This window comes from Gossypium raimondii, chromosome 7 (genome assembly GCF_025698545.1).
Source record: "Gossypium raimondii isolate GPD5lz chromosome 7, ASM2569854v1, whole genome shotgun sequence".
NCBI classification, from domain to species: domain Eukaryota; kingdom Viridiplantae; phylum Streptophyta; class Magnoliopsida; order Malvales; family Malvaceae; genus Gossypium; species Gossypium raimondii.
In genome coordinates, this window is record NC_068571.1 from 14,011,815 (window position 1) to 14,020,263 (window position 8,449).

The following is an 8,449-nucleotide window of genomic DNA, read 5'->3' on the forward strand; positions in this document are numbered from 1 at the left end:
ACTTTCATATAAACATATCATCCCGAATCACTTACTCTTACTAAACAATGTCAAAGCTAAATAAATAGATTAATCATACTTGTTATTCATTTACGAAGCACTTATAGGATTAGTCTTGAAAATGGTTCATCGTATGCTTCCTGTACCATAATAATTCAATCCAAACTCATACATATATGTGTATAAACATCTATCTTTAACTGAATTTTAATCAATATAATGATACTAACATATGATCAAGTAATTCATTGAACATTTAACATTTAACATTTACATTATCTTGACTATATATTAGCCTTTAACATTTAAACAATTTTGTAAATTCAATTCACATTTAGCCCGATGAACTAGTAACTTGACTCAAATACTCGGGTAACTACACCACACCAGAGAAATCATAAATGCATAAAAAGAGCACTGAAGTGCAAACAGGGGCACCATAGTGCAAACAGGGACACCAACATGTATACAGAGGCACCAAAGTGCAAATCACGTACAAGCACGCATACTAACCGTATTGGCATGCCAAACATATCCTAATCATTTACTATGTCCAAAAGGGCATTTTAACAAAATTATAACTTTCATGAATCAGAGGCACTTCCATATTTCTCAACACTCATACTGTAACAATTCATTATCATTCCAAAATCACATATATCATATTTTATAAATATTCAATAGTTTTCAAATAAATCCTTTCTCACCTTATATTCAATTATAATATTTTGATTTTTCAACTCACATATTAAACATAATGTATATAACATTCATAAATCAGCAGTAGCATTATTTATATATATAGATATGTACAGTTTTATACCTATGAACTTACTTGGACAATTACAGTATTAAAACGAGGCCGATGAATAATCCGACCCATTAGATTTTCCTTTGTTTAGATCTGTTTGATTCGTTTTTTGATCTAAATAATAATTTTTCATTCAATCAATACAATTCTAGCACTTAAATAATATGTCTACTGCAATTAATTCCTTCCATAAACATTTTACAAATTTATCCTAATATTTTACCTTTTATGCAGTTTAGTCCCTAAACTCGAAACTTGCAAATTTACCATTTTTAGTTAAAAATTTATGCTAGCTGATGTTTATAGGGTTCATAATCAACCCATTTTTATCATCATTTCATAATATTTACCTTCAATTTTGCTATTTTCACAATTTAATCCCTAATAATTAAATTCATCAAAAATCACTTAACAAAATACTTACAAATAACAACTAATCCCTCAAATTAATCATTTAACATCTAAAATCACAAAGATTCATCAATGGAAACATTCAAAATCTTTAACAGTTTCAAAAACGAAGGCACGAGCTAGTTGGACCTAGTTGCAATGATCTCAAAAACATAAAAATTATGAGAAATAGATAATTTAGGGGCTTACATACAAGAAAACATTGTGAGATGAAACTCCAAAACTTCCCACGGTGGTTCAGTGAAGAAGAAAACAATTATGTTTTCTTATTTTTTTACTTTTTAACTTTATTATTAATATAACCTTTAATTTAATATTATTGAACCATTAAAAATATAAACCGTGCACCGTCTTTAATTATGGCTAATTGCCATATCAAGCCTTCCCATTTCAATTAAATACTCAATTGGCACTAAAACACTAATAAAAATTTTCTTTTGTACTTTTTATGATTTAGTCCTTTTCATTTAATTAACCATTTAAACATTAACATTTCTTAACGTAACTTTAATACAACCTTAATAACACTCTATAAATATTTAATAAAATACTTATGGCTCAATTTAAAGAAATGAGGTCCCGATACCTCATTTTCTAAAACCACTTGATTTTAGGGTCTTACCACTTGAACTTTATTGTTCTTCCATTTAACAAAAATCATTAAATCAAAATTTATTATTACACAATATATTATAGAATTTGTGGCCTCGAAACCACTGTTCTGACACTTCAAAGAAATGGGATGTTATAGTGTGACATAGCCCTAGGCCGTGTAACTTTTGAAACAAGGACACACAGCTGGGTCCTAGCCTGTGTCCTTACCCATGTAACTCACTAAGTAGGGTCACACGACCCTGTCACACGCCCGTATGCCAGGCTGTGTAACTATTTGAGTTGTCACACACACCCGTGTGCTAGGCCGTGTGCTAGGCCATGTAACTCACTGACTTGAACCCTAAGAAATTCTCAAATGACACACATTCGTGTCGCCAGGCCGTGTGCCTCACATGACTATATCACACTGTAACACCCCTTTCCTGAGACCATTGCCGGAGTCGAGCTCGAGGCATTACTTTATTTAACTTATTAGTTCGGGGCATAGAAGTTTTCTTTTAAAATTTATCTCACTATCTATGATAAAGCTGGACACGCGTGCAATAGTCACTAAATCATTTATAACATGAGCTACGGAACTAAAAATTTAAATCCGTAAATTTTCCCTAAAACTAGACTCATATATCTTCTTACCATAAAATTTTCAGAATTTTTGGTTGAGCCAATTAGTACGTTTATTAGTTAAATTCTCCCCTGTTTCACCACTCGACTATCCTGACCTTCTGCCACTAAAAATAAGTTTTCTCGTTGTAGGAATTTCATATGGTGTTCTCACTTATTTCTACAGAAAATAGACTCAATAAGGAATCTATAAATATAAATTAAAACTAATAAATATTTTTTTTACAATTTTTAGTTATTTTCTAAACTTAGAACAGGGGACTCCAAAAACGGTTCGGACCCTGTCTCACCAAAATTCACATATCTCAAAATATAAAATTCCTTTTGCTAAACCGTTATTTTTCCATGAAACTAGACTCAACAGGATTTCATTCTATATATAATACACCCTCTAATTCATTTTATACTATCCTAAGTGATTTTTCAAAAATCACGTCACTGCTGCTCTTTGAAATCCGTTTCTTTGCAAATTATCACTCTTTCAATTTCTATGCATAATTTATCACATAGACATGTATAACAACAAACACCTTCATACTTAATCATTTTGACAACCATTCATATTTAGATATTTACACATCATTCTTTAGCAGAATCATAATACAAAATTCAAAATAAGTAAGTCCCTATACATGCCATAGTTCAAACATAGTTCATCATAAAATACCAAGTCGTTGAGGTTGATAGTGTGGACAATCTCTAACGTCTTTAAGATCCTCGAATTTGATTAATAATTCTATATAAAAGAAAATAAACAAAGTAAGCATAATTCTTAGTAAGTTTACAAGTAAATAAATAGCAACATTTAACACAATTAATAATACTCAAGTGACATAATCTTTAATTTCCACTTTACTTACTTCCGTACTCGTTCTCTTGCTTGTTTACTTAGATAAATCATAATTATGACTTACATTTCTCTTGCTGAAACGTTGATTTTCAGTGGGTAACATAATATACTCTTAACTCTTATAACTCACTTGAACTTGCCATTTATGCTTTTAACTGGACTTTCATGAACATAAGTTATTTACTAGCCCGTTGAGCCACATTGGAACAATAAGGATACTTGGGTCTCTTTCTGATAATAACATGCCAAAGCCATGTCCCAGACATGGTATTACATGGGATGTTTCATGTACTTCCAATGCCATATCCCATATATGGTCTTACATGGGAGTTCTCATATCGGTGCCCATGCCATGTCCCAGACATGGTCTTACGGGAGACCTCCCATCTCGGTGCCAACGCCATGTCCCAGACATGGTCTTACATGGGACCTCTCGTCTCAGTGCCAACGCCATGTCCCAGACATGGTCTTACATGGGACCTCTCATGGTCTCAAGGATGCCAATGCCATGTGTCAGACATGGTCTTACATGGAATCTCTTTACCCATATGTCATGACTTTTGTATCCAATACCTTTCTTATGTTTCAATGAGACTTTTAATATCAATTCTCTATTGTCTCATACTTGAGTCAACATCAAATAAATTCATAAAATAAATACATAATTGCTGGAAAATAGCAGCATTAATAATAATTATTAAAATATTACATTTATTTACCGTAAACTTACCTCGGTACCCAATATAGCCATTTCTACCACTTAGTCTTCAATCTTATTCTTTCCTCGATCTAACCTCGAATTCCATTCTTATTGATCTATAATAGCAAATTTAACTTATTTAATACTCACATTCATTAAAACAACCCTTGACTCTAACTTTGGTAAAATTACAATTTTGGCCCTAAACTTTTACATGATTACACTTTTTCCCCAAAGCTCGAAAATTAAACTTCATCTCTTATTCTTATGTTTTACAACATGCTGAACATTTTTCTCTTCTATGACAACATCAAATTCTCACTCTAACATCTACTTATGAACATTAGGTATTTTACCGATTATGGAGTTTTACTCGTTTTCGCTTAAAATCGACTAGCAAAAGTTGTTTAACATAATTTCTAGCTTCCTAATATACCTTAAAACATTAAAATAAACACTTTTCACCTATGAGTATTTTTCCAAATATAAACCCTAGGTTAAATTATTGCTAGAATAAGCTAAATTAAGCTTCGGGATCTCAAAAACCTAAAGAACATTTAAAACGGGGCTGGAATCACTTACTATGAGCTTGAGAAAGTGTGAAAACCCTAGCTATGGTGTCCTTCAAATTTTGGCAGCAAGTTTTTTTGGACCCTAGGTTAAATTATTGCTAGAATAAGCTAAATTAAGCTACCGGGATCTCAAAAACGTAAAGAACATTAAAAACGGGGCTTGGGATCACTTACTATGAGCTTGAGAAAGTGTGAAAACCCTAACTATGGTGTCCTTCAAATTTTGGCAGCAAGCTTTTTTGGAGAAGATGATATTTTTGCCATATTTTTCCCTTTTTTTCTTTTTATTATTCAATGACTAAAATACCCTTCATTAAAACTTTAGTTATTTTTATCTATGCATGCCTATTTTTGTCCATGGAAATTTTATGGTCTAATTAATATTGAAGGACCTCTACTTTGATTATGCACTTCAAATAAATCCTTTATCATCTAGAACTCATATTTACCCACTTTTGCAATTAAGTCGTAATAGGCAATTTAGGCATGCAATCAATAAAATTTCTTATCAATACTCTAGTACTTATATCTAATCACTCGATAAATCATAAAAATTAATAATAATTTTCTCTTTAAATCAGATTTATGGTTACAAAACAACTATTCCGATAACCTGAAATTTGGGCCATTACACACACGCCCATGCCCCAAGCTGTGTGAACCTAAAATGTACCTAAAATCAAGCCATTTGAATACCAAACCATGCAGAAGCATTCAATCCAATTGTGTACACTTTCAAGGGACCTAAACACCATTCCAACCTGCATATACATACCATTTCAAGCATCCCTAAACTACATAACCAATATGCCATTCAAAGGCACCACAAATATAATAAAATGTAACATGCAAAAACAAATCAACCTACCTTGTTACAAGCATTATAACCTAATTCAATTGCTTACCAAAACATACCACCAATAGTGCATTATCAAACCATTCCAAACATCTTATAAAGAACCTTAATTACAAGCATTAGTATGTGACCAAAAATGACAAAGTTTGATAAACATTAAAGGCACCAATAAAATATAATCTTCAAGTCATAAACATATTAAGCACTATAATAAAACATTCTATACATTTCAACCACATATTCATCTATATATATATGCCAATACCTTAAGAGACACAAAAGCTACCAACATAGATGGATAGTATGAGCCAGTTGATTGATCCTTCCAAAATGACAGCAACGATTATCTACAAAACAATCCACAAAACCCGGTAAGCTTACATAGCTTAGTAAGGACATAGTATAACATTTAGTCTAAGTATAGCTAAACTCAATGCACATATTATTTAATTCAGGATTACCAAAGTACAACCAGGGGCACGTATCTGCAATTAGGGGTACCAAAGTACAAACATGGGCACGTATGTGCATTCAGGGGTACTGAAGTACAACTAGGGGCACGTATGTGAAATTAGGGGTACCGAAGTACACACACGGGTACATAAGTGTATTCATTCAAAAATTAACTATAAAAATTAATTAAAGAACTATAAAATAAGAATACAAGTAGAAATTCTTTTACGTATTGAAACACTATGAACTTACGTACTATTCAAGTCCAACCAATACGCAGGGACTAATCTGTTATTTTCCCTTTTCCAGGGTTATTATATTTTTTATTCAAACCTTGATCAATGGTCATACTCATTTCACATTCCATCCAATGTATATGACCCTTAAATTTTCATTAATTACACATTTTCCCTAAACTTTTACAACATTTTCAATTAAATCTTCTAACTCAAAAATCATCAAATTGACCATTTTCGTATAATAAAATTATAGCTGATTAGTCTAGGCCCTTGAATAGTCCTTATTACACATCAAATTCATTATCAAACCTTGAAATTTTGACATTTTAACAATTTAATCCTTAAATAAAAATCTAACAAAAATCACTTTACAAAACAACCAATTATCACAATTAAAGCTTCAAATATATAATTATCATCATAAATAACCAAGATTCATTAATGATGACTTCCAAAATTTTTAACAGGTTCAAAAACTAAGGTACAGGATAGCTGGACCTAATTGCAACGATCCTAAAAACATAAAAATCATTCAAAACGGGACAAAACTACATACCATGTATGAAGAAAATCAAAACTAAAGCTTCCCCCCTTTAATGGTGATTTCAGCCAAGGAATTAGAAAATGAAAAAGGTGATATATTTTTCATCTTTTACTTAATTAACATTTAACTTAATTATCAAATTACTTAATTAACCTTTAAAATTATCATAATTACATTAAAACCTATCCATGTAGATCCACTGTCAACATATATGGTATAATTACCATTATAGTCCATTAAAATTTATTTCTAAAGCCATTTGACCCTCTTCACTAATAGAACTTAACTTTTACACTTTTTACGGTTTAGTCCTTTTTACTTAATTAACTACTAAAACATCAAAATTCTTAACAAAATTTTAATACAACCTTAATATATTCTTGTAGACATTAAATAAATAATAAAATAATAATTTACTCATCAGAATTGTGGTCCCAGAACCAGTGTTTGTAACAACACTGAAAAACAGGCTATTACACATCGCACATCAAACATAAGTACACATTCATATAGGTTGTACTCATTTTCGTATTTGAATCATACTTCTTTACATATTTCAGCTACATCAATACGATCATGCATAACAATATATGTTTCGTGTACACACATACATTTGTTTCACAAAATAATGTGCACGCATACATACAACACGTCACACACTCAAACTTACACGGATACTATATGAAGACCACATATACACATTCAATAATCACTAAAGAATTCTTGCATCATTACTAGAACATCAACCATAAGAACTGTAATAGCCCGTTTTTAGTGAAATTGGAACAGTGGTTTTGGGACTACAAATTTGAAAAGTAAATATTTATTTTACTATTATTTTAACATCTACGATATGTTAGTAGAGTTGTATAAAAAACTTCATTAAGAAAATTTGACGTTTGCATGTTTAATTAAGAAAAAAAAAGACTAAATCGAAAAAGGTGCAAAAGTAGAGTTCTAGTAGCTATAGGTATCAAATAGCTACGAAACTTTAAAACAAGAGGACTTATATGGTAAATAGACCATTTATATAGTTCGTGGATATTCATGGATTGGTTTTGTTGAAATTCTGAATGTTTTTAAAGGTTACAAATGTAAAAAGGTAAATACAGATAAAATTAAATAAGAAAAATATACCATCTTCTCCAAATTGTTTCTTCTTCAATCAAATTTTCAAAGGGAGAATAGCTAGGATTTAGCCATTTCATTTTTTCTTGCATGGTATGTGTTTTGATTATGTTTTTAATGATTTTTATGTTTTCAAGATTAGGGTTTTTCTATGAACATGTTTGCATGGTTCTTGAAGTTTAATGAAAGATTATGGGTCGTTGTTGTTAAATAAACAAATTTTGTAAAGTGATTTTTATGAAATTATCATTTAGGCACTTATTTGTAGAAGTAGTAAAATATCATACTAAAATTGTGAAATGATGGTTTGTATGGGTTGATATAATCCCCTAAGTAATTTTGCTAGTATGAAATGTGGATGAAATTTCATTAATTTCAATTTATGAGCTTAAGGACTAAATTGTAAAGAAGTTAAAATATTAGGGACAAAAGTATAATTTAATAAAATTATGAATTTTGGACTAAATTGAATATTTTGAGTATTTAATGGACAGAATTTTGTTATATAGATAAAGATAAACCTCGTATGGATCTAAATCGAGAAAAAGCTAAAGCCTCGGATTAGTTGATCTTATTCTAACATCTTTGTTATCGAGGTAAGTTTGTATGTTTAAATAACGATTTGATGTTATTTTGGTTAATATGTCAT